Source organism: Thalassophryne amazonica, chromosome 9, assembly GCF_902500255.1.
Source record: "Thalassophryne amazonica chromosome 9, fThaAma1.1, whole genome shotgun sequence".
Taxonomy (NCBI): domain Eukaryota; kingdom Metazoa; phylum Chordata; class Actinopteri; order Batrachoidiformes; family Batrachoididae; genus Thalassophryne; species Thalassophryne amazonica.
In genome coordinates, this window is record NC_047111.1 from 27,399,103 (window position 1) to 27,415,429 (window position 16,327).

Below are 16,327 nucleotides of genomic sequence, written 5' to 3' on the forward strand. Positions count from 1 at the left end.
CAGAGTACTGTGTGTGTGTGTGTGTGTGTGTGTGTGTGTGTGTGTGTGTGTGTGTGTGTGTGTGTGTGTGTGTGTGTGTGTGTGTGTGTGTGTGTGTGTGTGTGTGTGTGTGTGTGTGTGTGTGTGTGTGTGTGTGTGTGTGTGTGTGTAGACAAGATAGAGGTGACTAGATTTTTAGTGGTTTGGTCAAAGGTCAAGATCAAGGAAAACATGGTCCAAAAAAATAACTTGTTATTGTATACCTCAACAATCAAGAAACCTAGATGGACCAAACATGGTCAGGATATTACTTGTATAGATATCTAGAGGTTATTACATTTTGTAGTACATTTCATTAGTCAATCAATCAATCAATTTTATTTATATAGCACCAAATCACAACAAACAGTTGCCCCAAGGAGCTTTATATTGTAAGGCAAGGCCATACAATAATTATGTAAAAACCCCAATGGTCAAAACGACCCCCTGTGAGCAAGCACTTGGCGACAGTGGGAAGGAAAAACTCCCTTTTAACAGGAAGAAACCTCCAGCAGAACCAGGCTCAGGGAGGGGCAGTCTTCTGCTGGGACTGGTTGGGGCTGAGTGAGAGAACCAGGAAAAAGACATGCTGTGGAGGGGAGCAGAGATCAATCACTAATGATTAAATGCAGAGTGGTGCATACAGAGCAAAAAGAGAAAGAAAGAAAGAAACACTCAGTGCATCATGGGAACCCCCCAGCAGTCTAAGTCTATAGCAGCATAACTAAGGGATGGTTCAGGGTCACCTGATCCAGCCCTAACTATAAGCTTTAGCAAAAAGGAAAGTTTTAAGCCTAATCTTAAAAGTAGAGAGGGTGTCTGTCTCCCTGATCTGAATTGGAAGCTGGTTCCACAGGAGAGGAGCCTGAAAGCTGAAGGCTCTGCCTCCCATTCTACTCTTACAAACCCTAGGAACTACAAGTAAACCTGCAGTCTGAGAGCGAAGCGCTCTATTGGGGTGATATGGTACTATGAGGTCCCTAAGATAAGATGGGACCTGATTATTCAAAACCTTATAAGTAAGAAGAAGAATTTTAAATTCTATTCTAGAATTAACAGGAAGCCAATGAAGAGAGGCCAATATGGGTGAGATATGATCTCTCCTTCTAGTCCCCGTTAGTACTCTAGCTGCAGCATTTTTAATTAACTGAAGGCTTTTCAGGGAACTTTTACGACAACCTGATAATAATGAATTACAATAGTCCAGCCTAGAGGAAATAAATGCATGAATTTGTTGTGTGGGCCGCTAGAAGAGGGGGTACTGCTGGCCCACCACCACCAGATGGCGCCCTGCTTGGAGTGCGGGCTTCAAGCACGAGAGGGCGTCGGAGCAACGGAGAGTGACAGCTGTCATTCATCATCTGCACCAGCTGCCTCTCCCAGTTTGAGGCGTGTTTGGGGTACCAGCCCCCATTGTTCCCGCTTGTGGAGGGAGAGGTCGGAGTGCCCTCGGTCCAGGCCCACCTCAGGAGGTGCAGCCGGGTGTGGTGGACCGCCCGTTCTGCCCTGTTGAAGGCTCGGACGAGGGCCAAGGCCCATGCAGATCGCCAGTGTTCCCCGGCCCCTGCGTACCAGCCCGGGCAGGAGGTGTGGCTTTCTACCAAGGACATACCGCTTCAGGTCGACTCACCAAAACTCAAAGACCGCTACATCGGACCGTTCCCCATCATCAAGGTCCTCCACCCTGTCTTCCATGTGTCCCGTTTGAAACCCCATCACACCTCTCCACTTTGCACCCCTGGACCTGCACCGCCTCCTGCCCGGATCATCGACGGGGAGCCGGCATGGACCGTGCGTCGGCTCCTGGACGTCCGTCGGAAGGGCCGGGGGTTCCAGTACCTGGTGGACTGGGAGGGATACGGACCCGAAGAACGCTCCTGGGTGAAGAGGAGCTTCATCCTGGACCCGGACCTCCTGGCCGACTTCTACCGACGTCACCCGGATAAACCTGGTCGGGTGCCAGGAAGCGCCCGTTGAGGGGGGGGGGTCCTGTTGTGTGGGCCGCCAGAAGAGGAGGTACTGCTGGCCCACCACCACCAGATGGCGCCCTGCTTGGAGTGCGGGCTTCAAGCACAAGAGGGCGTCGGAGCAACGGAGAGTGACAGCTGTCATTCATCATCTGCACCAGATGTCACTCATTCACCACATCACCATAAAAGCCGGACTACAACTCCACCTCCCCGCTGAGAAATCAGCAACCAAGAGGTAACCCTCTCTGTGGTAATTTTCTCTGCTAACTAAACTCTTCTTTGCAGCTGTTTGCCCTGTGGTGTACTTATCCGAGCTGGAGTAAGAGCGTGAGCGCGTCGACTTCGCATCACGCTCCATAGCAGATAAGTGGTTACACAGGAGCTGCACGAGTGTGTGATTGGAGGTGGAGGTGCTCCCTCCTTAAAGAACATTGACTGTGAGTGGACTACTGAGTGTGCGGATTCACACTCACCTGGATTTTCTCTGTTCTCTGCCAGCAGTACCAGGGTCGACAGCCGAAGGCAGAGGCCACCTGGGGACTCGGGACTTGGCGGCTCCGGTGTTCTTCAGGCCCGCTGGTGGTGGAAGCTGTGTGGGAATCAGCTCATCTCTCGCCAGAGGTCTCCTATCTTCGAGCCTGCCCACACGTCACCTGGTGTCTCATTGGCAATCCATATCTCTGTCTGTATTCCGTTGTGTGTTTTCACAACATTAAATTGTTACTGGTTGGCTTATCCATTGTCCGTTCCTTTAGCGCCCCCTGTTGTAGGTCCGTGTCACGACACCTTCCCAACAGGATTTCTCGGCCAAGCGTCATGGATCCTGAGGGGCGTCAACCAGAGCTTGAACGGCCAATGGAAGAGCAAGAGGCGCAGGCGTCAGCGGGAGGTGTGTTGAGTGATCTGCAGCATATCCTAACCGCCTTCGCGGCTCGGTTGGATTTGGTGACCGAGCAGAATGTACTCCTTAATCGGAGGATGGAGGCTCTCACCGCCAGGGTGGAAGCGCGCGATCAAGGTGCTGCTGCAGTCCCTTCTCTCGCTGGTCCTGGGCCCGACACAGACACTCCACTGGTTGTTCAACGACCCCCCCCCCCCCACCGTCCCCTGAAGCATACATAAGCCCTCCGGAACCGTACGGAGGCTGTGTCGAGACGTGCGCAGACTTCCTTATGCAGTGTTCGCTCATTTTTGCACAGCGTCCAATCATGTACGCGTCGGACGCTAGCCGGGTGGCTTATGTGATCAATTTGCTTCGAGGAGAGGCACGCGCCTGGGCTACGGCGCTCTGGGAGCAGAACTCACGGCTTCTAACGTCTTATGCTGGGTTTGTGCGGGAGTTCAAACAGGTTTTTGATCATCCCAATAGAGGCGAGACTGCTTCGAGCGTGCTGCTGTCGATGAGACAGGGGCGCCGGAGTGCAGCTGCGTATGCAGTTGACTTCCGCATCGCGGCAGCGAGGTCCGGCTGGAATAACGTTGCGCTCCGCGCCTCCTTCATAAACGGACTGTCTCCGGTCCTGAAGGAGCATTTGCTGGCTAAGGAGGAACCGCGGGATTTCGATGGGCTTGTCGGTTTAGTTATACGCTTAGACAACCGTTTGAATGAACGCCATCGGGAGCAGGCCAGGGGGCGTGACCAGGCCCGAGCCGCCCCTCTCCCTTCCGGTTCCGAAAGGGTGTCGTCGTCCCCACGCTTCACTGCCAGAGAGCTCCGTGTGGCAACAGCTCCCCCTGCTGACGAAGCTATGGACACGAGCAGGGCCAAAATGAAAGTAAACATCAGACAAAGGAGGCTGGCCCGTGGGGAGTGTTTTTTCTGTGGCTCATGTGAGCACATGCAAAAGGACTGCCCCAAACGGTCAAACTACAATGCCCGTCCTTAGAAACTGGACTAAGGGTGGGCCATAACACACACGCGGGAAAGCCCCGCAAATCGGCACGAATCCCAGTAATGATCCTGAGTGGGGATTTAACCCTTCACGCCCCAGCACTGGTAGACACGGGATCGGAAGGGAATCTGCTGGACAGCAGATGGGCAAAGGAAGTGGGGCTCCCTCTGGTGGCTCTGCCTTCACCTGTGAAGGTGCGGGCACTAGATGGCACCCTACTTTCATTAATCACACATCAGACACAGCCAGTGACCTTGGTTGTGTCTGGGAATCACAGGGAGGAGATTGTGTTTCACGTAACACCTTCTACCTCCCGAGTGATTTTAGGGTTCCCATGGATGGTGAAGCACAGTCCCCGGATCGATTGGCTGTCTGGGGTTGTGACGCAGTGGAGCGAAACCTGCCACCCGGAGTGTTTAGGATCCTCGGTTCCACCCGGCATGACGGCTACTGAGGAGGTCAAAGTTCCCCCCAATCTGTCGGCGGTGCCAAAGGAGTACCACGATTTAGCTGACGTCTTCAGCAAAGATCTGGCACTCGCTCTTCCCCCGCACCGACCGTACGATTGTGCCATTGATTTGATCCCGGGTGTTGAGTACCCATCCAGCAGGCTGTACAACCTCTCACGTCCGGAACGCGAATCAATGGAGACCTACATCCGGGACTCCTTAGCCGCCGGGCTGATCCGGAACTCCACATCCCCGATGGGTGCAGGTTTCTTTTTCGTGGGCAAAAAAGACGGCGGACTCCGTCCATGCATCGATTACAGAAGGCTGAACGAGATCACGGTTCGCAACCGATACCCGTTACCTCTGTTGGATTCGGTGTTCACGCCCCTGCATGGAGCCAAAATCTTCACTAAACTTGATCTTAGGAATGCGTACCACCTAGTTCGGATCCGGAAGGGAGACGAATGGAAGACGGCATTTAACACCCCGTTAGGTCACTTTGAGTACCTGGTCATGCCGTTCGGCCTCACTAACGCCCCCGCAACGTTCCAAGCGTTGGTTAATGACGTCTTGCGGGACGTCCTGCATCGGTTTGTCTTTGTATATCTGGACGATATACTCATCTTTTCTCCGGACCCTGAGACCCATGTCCAACATGTATGTCAGGTCCTACAGCGGTTGTTACAGAACCGGTTGTTCGTGAAGGGCGAGAAGTGTGAGTTCCACCGCACTTCTTTGTCCTTCCTGGGGTTCATCATCTCCTCCAACTCCGTCGCCCCTGATCCGGCCAAGGTCGCGGCGGTGAGAGATTGGCCCCAACCAACAAGCCGAAGGAAGCTGCAACAGTTCCTTGGCTTTGCAAATTTTTACCGGAGGTTCATTAAGGGGTAGAGTCAGGTAGTTAGCCCCCTGACTGCCCTGACCTCCACTAAAGTCCCCTTCACCTGGTCGGATCGGTGCGAAGCCGCGTTTAAGGAGTTGAAACGTCGGTTCTCGACTGCACCAGTTCTGGTGCAGCCTGACCCTGATCGCCAGTTTATTGTCGAAGTGGATGCCTCTGACTCGGGGATAGGAGCCGTGCTGTCCCAGAGCGGGGAGTCCAATAAGGTTCTCCATCCTTGTGCCTATTTTTCCCGCAGGTTGACCCCAGCTGAGCGCAACTATGACATGGGCAATCGGGAACTCCTCACGGTGAAGGAGGCTCTTGAAGAGTGGAGACACCTGTTGGAGGGAGCAGCATTGCCCTTCACGGTTTTCACGGACCATCGGAACCTGGAGTACATCCGGACCGCCAAGCGGCTGAACCCCAGGCAAGCCCGCTGGTCTCTGTTCTTTGGGCGCTTTGACTTCCAGATAACATACCGCCCCGGGACTAAGAGCCAACGATCGGACGCACTGTCCCAGGTGCACGAACAGGAAGCCAAGGCTGAGCTGTCGGATCCAACCAAGACCATCATCCCCGAGTCCACTGTCGTGGCCACCCTCACCTGGGACGTGGAGAAGACCGTCCGGGAGGCCCTGGCAAGAAACCCGGACCCGGGGACCGGCCCTAAGAACCGATTGTATGTCCCACCAAAAGCCAGAGCTGCCGTCTTGGACTTCTGTCACGGATCCAAGCTCTCCTGTCATCCCGGAGTGTGTAGGACCGTGGCAGTTGTCCAGCAGCGCTTCTGGTGGGCATCCCTGGAAGCCGACATCCGGGACTACGTCCAGGCCTGTACCACCTGTGCCAGGGGCAAGGCGGACCATAGGAGGACCACGGGCCTCCTCCATCCCCTGCCGGTGCCTCATCGCCCCTGGTCCCACATCGGTCTGGACTTCATCATGGGCCTCCCGCTGTCTCAGGTCAACACCGTCATCCTCACGATAGTGGACCGGTTCTCCAAGGCGGCCCACTTCGTGGCCCTCCCGAAGCTCCCGACGGCCCAGGAGACGGCAGACCTCCTGGTCCACCACGTCGTGCGTCTGCATGGGATAGCATCGGACGTCGTATCGGATCGTGGTCCCCAGTTCTCCTCGCAGGTCTGGAGGAGTTTCTGTAAGGAGCTGGGGGCCACCATGAGTCTCTCGTCCGGGTACCACCCCCAGACAAACGGCCAGGCAGAGAGGGCTAACCAGGAGCTGGAGCAGGCCCTTCGCTGCGTGACCTCCGCGCACCCGGCGGCCTGGAGTAACCATCTGGCCTGGATCAAGTATGCCCATAACAGCCAGGTCTCGTCTGCTACCGGCCTCTCCCCGTTTGAGGCGTGTTTGGGGTACCAGCCCCCATTGTTCCTGCTTGTGGAGGGAGAGGTCGGAGTGCCCTCGGTCCAGGCCCACCTCAGGAGGTGCCGCCGGGTGTGGCGGACCGCCTGTTCTGCCCTGTTGAAGCCTCGGACGAGGGCCAAGGCCCATGCAGATCGCCAGCGTTCCCCGGCCCCTGCGTACCAGCCCGGGCAGGAGGTGTGGCTTTCTACCAAGGACATACCGCTCCAGGTCGACTCACCAAAACGCAAAGACCGCTACATCGGACCGTTCCCCATCATCAAGGTCCTCAGCCCGGCCGCAGTGAAGCTGCGGCTGCCAGCTTCACTGCGGATCCACCCTGTCTTCCATGTGTCCCGTTTGAAACCCCATCACACCTCTCCACTTTGCACCCCTGGACCTGCACCGCCTCCTGCCCGAATCATCGACGGGGAGCCGGCATGGACCGTGCGTCGGCTCCTGGACGTCCGTCGGAAGGGCCGGGGGTTCCAGTACCTGGTGGACTGGGAGGGATACGGACCCGAAGAACGCTCCTGGGTGAATAGGAGCTTCATCCTGGACCCGGACCTGCTGGCCGACTTCTACCGACATCACCCGGATAAACCTGGTCGGGCGCCAGGAGGCGCCCGTTGAGGGGGGGGTCCTGTTGTGTGGGCCGCCAGAAGAGGAGGTACTGCTGGCCCACCACCACCAGATGGCGCCCTGCTTGGAGTGCGGGCTTCAAGCACGAGAGGGCGTCGGTGCAACGGAGACTGACAGCTGTCATTCATCATCTGCACCAGCTGTCACTCATTCACCACATCACCATAAAAGCCGGACTACAACTCCACCTCCCCACCGAGAAATCAGCAACCAAGAGGTAACCCTCTCTGTGGTAATTTTCTCTGCTAACTAAACTCTTCTTTGCAGCCGTTTGCCCTGTGGTGTACTTATCCGAGCTGGAGTAAGAGCGTGACCGCGACGACTTCGCATCACGCTCCATAGCAGATAAGTGGTTACACAGGAGCTGCACGAGTGTGTGATTGGAGGTGGAGGTGCTCCCTCCTTAAAGAACATTGACTGTGAGTGGACTACTGAGTGTGCGGATTCACACTCACCTGGATTTTCTCTGTTCTCTGTCAGCAGTACCAGGGTCGACAGCCGAAGGCAGAGGCCACCTGGGGACTCGGGACTTGGCGGCTCCGGTGTTCTTCAGGCCCGCTGGTGGTGGAAGCTGTGTGGGAATCAGCTCATCTCCCGCCAGAGGTCTCCTATCTTCGAGCCTGCCCACACGTCGCCTGGTGTCTCATTGGCAATCCATATCTCTGTCTGTATTCCGTTGTGTGTTTTCACAACATTAAATTGTTACTGGTTGGCTTATCCATTGTCCGTTCCTTTAGCGCCCCCTGTTGTGGGTCCATGTCACGACACCTTCTCAACAGAATTAGTATTTCAGCATCACTCTGAGACAAGACCTTTCTAATTTTAGAGATATTGCGTAAATGCAAAAAAGCAGTCCTACATATTTGTTTAATATGCGCTTTGAATGACATATCCTGATCAAAAATGACTCCAAGATTTCTCACAGTATTACTAGAGGTCAGGGTAATGCCATCCAGAGTAAGGATCTGGTTAGACACCATGTTTCTAAGATTTGTGGGGCCAAGTACAATAACTTCAGTTTTGTCTGAGTTTAAAAGCAGGAAATTAGAGGTCATCCATGTCTTTATGTCTGTAAGACAATCCTACAGTTTAGCTAATTGGTTTGTGTCCTCTGGCTTCATGGATAGATAAAGCTGGGTATCATCTGCGTAACAATGAAAATTTAAGCAATGCCGTCTAATAATACTGCCTAAGGGAAGCATGTATAAAGTGAATAAAATTGGTCCTAGCACAGAACCTTGTGGAACTCCATAATTAACCTTAGTCTGTGAAGAAGATTCCCCATTTACATGAACAAATTGTAATCTATTAGATAAATATGATTCAAACCACCGCAGCACAGTGCCTTTAATACCTATGGCATGCTCTAATCTCTGTAATAAAATTTTATGGTCAACAGTATCAAATGCAGCACTGAGGTCTAACAGAACAAGCACAGAGATGAGTCCACTGTCTGAGGCCATAAGAAGATCATTTGTAACCTTCACTAATGCTGTTTCTGTACTATGATGAATTCTAAAACCTGACTGAAACTCTTCAAATAGACCATTCCTCTGCAGATGATCAGTTAGCTGTTTTACAACTACTCTTTCAAGAATTTTTGAGAGAAAAGGAAGGTTGGAGATTGGCCTATAATTAGCTAAGATAGCTGGGTCAAGTGATGGCTTTTTAAGTAATGGTTTAATTACTGCCACCTTAAAAGCCTGTGGTACATAGCCAACTAATAAAGATAGATTGATCATATTTAAGATCGAAGCATTAAATAATGGTAGGGCTTCCTTGAGCAGCCTGGTAGGAATGGGGTCTAATAGACATGTTGATGGTTTGGATGAAGTAACTAATGAAAATAACTCAGACAGAACAATCTGAGAGAAAGAGTCTAACCAAATACCGGCATCACTGAAAGCAGCCAAAGATAACGATACGTCTTTGGGATGGTTATGAGTAATTTTTTCTCTAATAGTTAAAATTTTATTAGCAAAGAAAGTCATGAAGTCATTACTAGTTAAAGTTAAAGGAATACTCGGCTCAATAGAGCTCTGACTCTTTGTCAGCCTGGCTACAGTGCTGAAAAGAAACCTGGGGTTGTTCTTATTTTCTTCTATCAGTGATGAGTAGTAAGATGTCCTAGCTTTATGGAGGGCTTTTTTATAGAGCAACAGACTCTTTTTCCAGGCTAAGTGAAGATCTTCTAAATTAGTGAGACGCCATTTCCTCTCCAACTTACGGGTTATCTGCTTTAAGCTGCGAGTTTGTGAGTTATACCACGGAGTCAGGCACTTCTGATTTAAAGCTCTCTTTTTCAGAGGAGCTACAGCATCCATAGTTGTCTTCAATGAGGATGTAAAACTGTTGATGAGATACTCTATCTCACTTACAGAGTTTAGGTAGCTACTCTGCACTGTGTTGGTATATGGCATTAGAGAATATAAATTAGGAAACATATCCTTAAACCTAGTTACAGCGCTTTCTGAAAGACTTCTAGTGTAATGAAACTTATTCCCCACTGCTGGGTAGTCCATCAGAGTAAATGTAAATGTTATTAAGAAATGATCAGACAGAAGGGAGTTTTCAGGGAATACTGTTAAGTCTTCAATTTCCATACCATAAGTCAGAACAAGATCTAAGATATGATTAAAGTGGTGGGTGGACTCATTTACATTTTGAGCAAAGCCAATTGAGTCTAATAATAGATTAAATGCAGTGTTGAGGCTGTCATTCTCAGCATCTGTGTGGATGTTAAAATTGCCTCGGCCCGTGCTACGAGCGTTCTGGCAGTTAGTGTGACTCAGGGGTGTTGACTCGTTTAAACTAACATATTCATCCTGCTGTAACCAGGTTTCTGTAAGGCAGAATAAATCAATATGTTGATCAATTATTATATCATTTGCTAACAGGGACTTAGAAGAGAGAGATCTAATGTTTAATAGACCACATTTAACTGTTTTAGTCTGTGGTGCAGTTGAAGGTGCTATATTATTTTTTTCTTTTTGAATTTTTATGCTTAAATAGATTTTTGCTGGCTATTGGTGGTCTGGGAGCAGGCACCGTCTCCACGGGGATGGGGTAATCAGGGGATGGCAGGGGGAGAGAAGCTGCATAGAGGTGTGTAAGACTACAACTCTGCTTCCTGGTCCCAACCCTGGATAGTCACGGTTTGGAGGATTTAAGAAAATTGGCCAGATTTCTAGAAATGAGAGCTGCTGCATCCAAAGTGGGATGGATGCCGTCTCTCCTAACAAGACCAGGTTTTCCCCAGAAGCTTTGCCAATTATCTATGAAGCCCACCTCATTTTTTGGACACCACTCAGACAGCCAGCAATTCAAGGAGAACATGCGGCTAAACATGTCACTCCCGCTCCGATTGGGGAGGGGCCCAGAGAAAACTACAGAGTCCGACATTGTTTTTGCAAAGTTACACACCGATTCAATGTTAATTTTAGTGACCTCCGATTGGCTTAACCGGGTGTCATTACTGCCGACATGAATTACAATCTTACCAAATTTACGCTTAGCCTTAGCCAGCAGTTTCAAATTTCCTTCAATGTCGCCTGCTCTGGCCCCCGGAAGACAATTGACTATGGTTGCTGGTGTCGCTAACTTCACATTTCTCAAAACAGAGTCGCCAATAACCAGAGTTTGATCCTCGGCGGGTGTGTCGCCGAGTGGGGAAAAACGGTTAGAAATGTGAACGTGTTGGTGGTGTACACGGGGCTTCTGTTTAGGGCAACGCTTCCTCCTCACAGTCACCCAGTCGGCCTGCTTTCCCGGCTGCTCGGGATCTGCCAGAGGGAAACTAACGGCGGCTAAGCTATCTTGGTCCGCACCGACTACAGGGGCCTGGCTAGCTGTAGAATTTTCCACGGTGCGGAGCCGAGTCTCCAATTCGCCCAGCCTGGCCTCCAAAGCTACGAATAAGCTACACTTATTACAAGTACCATTACTGCTAAAGGAGGCAGAGGAATAACTAAACATTTCACACCCAGAGCAGAAAAGTGCGGGAGAGACTGGAGAAACCGCCATGCTAAACCGGCTAAGAGCTAGTAGCTGCGCTAAGCTAGCGGATTCCTAAAAACACACAAAGTGAATATTGTGTAAATAATTTAGAGGTGATTCAGCAGAGGGAGTGCTTTAGTTAAGGCACGTGACGATTACACTATGAAGCAAATCGTTATCTAGGTAACTAGATCAATCTAACTGCGCAGATTAAACAGCTAACAGATACAGCAAAACACCGCTGTGCTCCGGAACAGGAAGTGATACAATACCGCAGTGAGAGCCAACCACCAGTAGAGGCAAGCAAGAGCCAAAAAATAGTGTATTACATTTTTGAGAGGTGATGGTCTTGTGGATAAGCGTTGGGCTTGAGACCAGCAGATCCTCTTTTCAAACCCCAGGCTAACTGGAAATTACTAAGGGCCCCTGGGCAAGGTCCTTAATCTCCAAGTTGCTCCCACTGTGTTGTGAGCGCCTTCCATGGCAGCACCCTGACATCGGTGTGTGAGTGTGTTTGTGTAAATGGGCGAATATGAGCCATAATTGTAAAGAGGGAAAAGCACTATATAAATGCTGTCCATTTACCATTTAATAGTTTGGTCAAACGTCAATGTCAAAACGTGGTCTAAAATACACTTTTTTATAATATCTCAACAACCAAGAAACCTAGATGGACCAAACATAGTGAGGATATTATTTGGATAGATTTCTATGGATTATTGCATAAACTTAGATAATAATAATAATAATAATAATAATAATAATAATAATATATTTTATTTTTAGTGCCCTTTTCGTCAAAAATCTCAAAGTACTACAGGTTTAAAAGATAAAATAAAAGCAAAAAAATCCAAAACAAAACAAACAACCAAAAAAACAAAAACAAACGAAAAAAAAAAAAACAAGGCAAGCAGTCATATTTTTAAATGGGAAAAAAAATCAAATAAACATCTCAGAGGACGGACCACAAGTTTTATTAAAAAGAAATGTCTTTAGACTCCTTTTAAAATGGTCAGTGGATTGTGGTGCCCTCAGGGTGTCATGGAGGGCATTCCACAGGCGTGGGGCAGCAGCGCCGAAGATTCTATCTCCCATGGTCCTTAGCCTGGTTCTGGGTATGTGGAGGAGATTTAAGTGAATAGAGCGGGAGAACGTGTTGTGTTTTGTGGGTGTTCTTTGGAGTTCTTTGAGGTGTGTGTGTGTGTGTGGGGGGGGGTCCATAGATGCATTGGTGTGTGAGGAGGGAGACCTTGTATTAAACCCTGGTGGAGACGGGAAGCCAGTGGAGTGAGTGGAGGATGTGGGTAATGTGCTCATGTTTGTGCACTCTCATAAGGATCCTAGCTGCAGTGTTCTCGATGTATTGGGGCCTCTGCAGGCTCTTGCTAGGGATCCCGATGAGAAGTGCATTAGAGTAGTTCAGTCTGGAGGAGATAAAGGCATGGACCAGCTTCTTAGCATCTGAGAGGGAGAGAATGGGGCAGAGTTTGGAGATGTTCCAGAGGTGATAGAAGGTCTTGCAGAGGTGGTTGATATGGGATTCAAAAGTGAGTTGGGAGTCCATTTTCACACCAGGATTTGTGACTACTGATGAAAGAGGGGCATTGCAGCCAAAGAAGGTGATGCTGGTTATGGGTGATGATTTGGTCTGATGAGGAGTACTGACCAGGATGGCTTCAGTTTTGGAGCTGTTGAGTTGGAGGAAGTTGTGCTCCATCCATACCTTTATCTTCTCCAGACAGGTAGTGAGTTGTGACGGGGATGGTGGTGATGATGAGGGTGGGATTGCAGCAGTGGCGTTGACATAAAGCTGTGTGTCATTGGCGCAGCCGTGGAAATGGACCAAAGATGGTTGGGCTAATACGTAGATAGATATCTTGAGGTTATTACATTTTGGAGTAGTTTGGTCAAAGGTCAAGGTCAAGGAAAACATGGTCCAGAGCACACCTTTTTCTGTATATCTCAGCAACTAAGAAACCTAGATGGACCAAAGCTGGCCGGGCTAATACTTGGTTAGGTATCTAGAGGTTATTACATTTTGGTGTAGTTAGATCAAGGTTAAGGAAAATGGCCCAGAAAGCAACCTTTTTTGTGTATTTCTCAACAACTAAGAAACTTAAATGGACCAAACATGGATGGAATATTACTTGAATAGATATCTAGAGGTTATTATATTTTGGAGTAGTTTGGACAAAAGTCAAGGTCAAGGAAAAGTGTGCATATATGTGCATATATGCACACACACACGATGTACAAATAAAAATACATATTTCAGGCATGTTGTTTTTTCCACTATATATGACATCATAAGCAAGTTACAGAGAACTCAGATATTAACATCATACGTCGTGGAAAAACACCATGACTGAAATATGTATTTTTATTTGTACATCGTGTGTGTGTGTGTGTGTGTGTGTGTGTGTGTGTGTGTGTGTGTGTGTGTGTGTGTGTGTGTGTGTGTATACATATATGCATTTGTGGCAGAATGAAAGTCTGAGTACGTTTTACTCTTCTCACCTGCTTGTTTTTCATTCTCCGCATTCTAACCTCACATACGAACAGCAGGTGTGTACCTGCCATCTTTCTCAGGTCTGTAGGATTATTGAGCATGCCTTGGGGATATTGGCATCACGATGGAGGCTTTTCAGGCACCCTATTGATTGTAGCTCCGACAGTTGTGTGCACATTGTGAAGCCCTGTGTTGCATTGAACTACAGTATCTCCTCTAGGGATGCATCAAATCCATCTGCTGCAAAGACACCATGTGCAAGGGGACAATAATCTTCTTGATTCAAGGGATTGTCCACTGGAAGGGTTACAAGGGCTGCACAAGCTGGTGTACAATCGAATGCCATCTTTTCACAGCAGCACAGGGCTTGTGCCATTGAAACAAGTCATTGTGGATACGCTTGAAGAACACTGTCTGAGCTGTGTTTTAAGGATCAACTCTAAGTAATTGAAAATGTTGAAAAAGTCGATTGGATTTTAAGACATCATGACTGGCTGAACCAAACAAATCAGTGGGTGTTAGTTTGTAGTCTTTCAGGGTCTGTTCTTTGCTCTCACATTTGTGTGCAGTTGAAGGTTGAAAAGTTTAGGGCTTCCTTTGGGGACTGGGTACAATAGTCCTTTGATTTGTGGTCATCCCATTGTACCGAGTGTTACAGTAGTTGAGATTGGACTTCTCTTGAGATCACTTATTCAGGGTCTCAGTCTTGTCTGGGAATCAATCACATTTTTATTTAGTCTTATCTCAGATATAGTCACAATTTTTTTTCAAGACCTGTCAATCCCACAACTGCGGGGATGTTGGTACATTACCTGTAGTTTGGTCACTGGATGTTTGACCTTATTGGATTTGCTATCTTATGTTGCTTTGAAAAAATAAAATTTGAGATGGTTTGACCTGTTTGGAGCGAACACATTCATTAAGATGCAAAGTCGGTAAAACAGAGAAAACTCTTATCCATAGTTCACATAGTTGACATAAAATTTCTTTATATTCCTACTATTTATATTTTGTACTTGCTGAAAAAGTCCACAGGCTTCAATATATTTTTGGTCTTAAAAGCTTTATCTTTTTTCTTGGTTTGACTATGCAGGTAGCAAATTGCTTATATTTATTTATACAAGGGATGTGGTTGTTGGTTCAGAAACAACATAAAGTACATTATGTTTCAGAAAAGAGAGAAAAATAAAGTCTGTTGTACTGAAAGATTAACCCTGTGTCCCGTTGAAGCATGGTATTGTAATCGGCCCTGTGTGTTTGTGAACAAGATAAGTTAAAAAAAAAAAAAAAAAAACAGCAGGATGGATTTTCGCCTAACCTGGTGGGAGTACTACTTGGGCTTAAGATGATTGTTTAGAGATCTGTCAAAGGTCATGATCAACAAATACATGTTGCAAACCATATTTTCTGCTGTATCTCTCCAAACAATAGGGCAAGAGAGATGATCTGAAGTTATATTGATCAATAAAGTATTTGCGATTGATTGGTAACATGAACTATGGGACCTGGATATATCCCAGTGTGCAGTGTTTATATCAGTCCTCTGATGCCTTTAATTGTTTGATATATGTATTATGATGGTTGATAGGAGAAGACGCGAATCATCCAAAAATACCAGATGCACAAAAACTGTGTTGTGTTTTGTAGACGTTAAAGCCTGGTAAAGGAGTGTTGAATAAAGATGGTTTCATGGATTTCAGCTCTTTGTGTTTGTCTGTGGGTGTTTGATGGGAATGTGGTTCTTTCAGATCACCATTGCCTATACTTATCCAGTCCGGTTCTTGACTCACTCTTACCATGTGTTTGTTTTGTTCTTGACCTGGTCTTCGTAACCATACAGTCTGGTCTTGTTCATGACTTGGTCTTGGTTGAGGTGGCCTTGGCTATGGACTAGCTGTCAGTCATAGCCTCTTCCTTCATACTTTTGAATCTGTGATGCCCCATCTTGCAACCTATAATTAGCTCGGCTTTTTATCGTCACACATACAGTAACTAAAGGGCAATTCTACGGTAACGGAATTACAATCTGAGCTAATCTGTCATGGTTAGATGCCATATGTCCAGATTTTGCTGCTGTTGTAATTCCGTTACCATAGAATTGCCCTAAAGATATGTCAAGAGGATTGCTTGGCTGAAAAATTACACACTTTCCTCTTTTAACAGAGAGTATTTCTACAAAGTCAGATGGAACTCGCTTCATAACTTTCCAAGTGATTCTACTAACAAACAAACTGGAATGTTACTTATTGGACCACAAAACGTCTGTTGTTGTTTGGTCTTCCTGAGGAACATGATTCAATGGCCACTCAATACTCAATTCACTTTTGAAAGCAAATCCCATAAATTGTATAAATACACAGAAAGGAAATGCAAGATCAATGCAGCATGATTTATTGTGTTTCAGAGAGTAGTTTTATACAGAGCAAATTTTTGCCTGTTTGCACTTTTTCAAACAATTAGAGCATGGTGAGAAAAAGCCTGAATGACGGCAGCGAACAGCATATCTCCGGGGAAGGCACTAATGGAAGTCGACTTGTTGAAAACTTTAATGGGGGTGTGTGTGTGCCTTTCTTTCACAAACAAAATCTCAGCCAAGTCCAAAATCTC

At 48.0% G+C, this 16,327-nt stretch overlaps 1 protein-coding gene and 1 long non-coding RNA gene across 7 annotated transcripts in view; one reads left to right on the forward strand and one right to left on the reverse strand.

Moving 5' to 3' along the window:
• Positions 1-16,327, forward strand: part of cadm1a (cell adhesion molecule 1a) — a 1,471,967-nt gene that overhangs the window by 165,990 nt on the left and 1,289,650 nt on the right. The gene's annotated exons all lie outside the window — the stretch shown is intronic.
• Positions 1-16,327, reverse strand: part of LOC117516939 — a 777,663-nt gene that overhangs the window by 108,744 nt on the left and 652,592 nt on the right. The gene's annotated exons all lie outside the window — the stretch shown is intronic.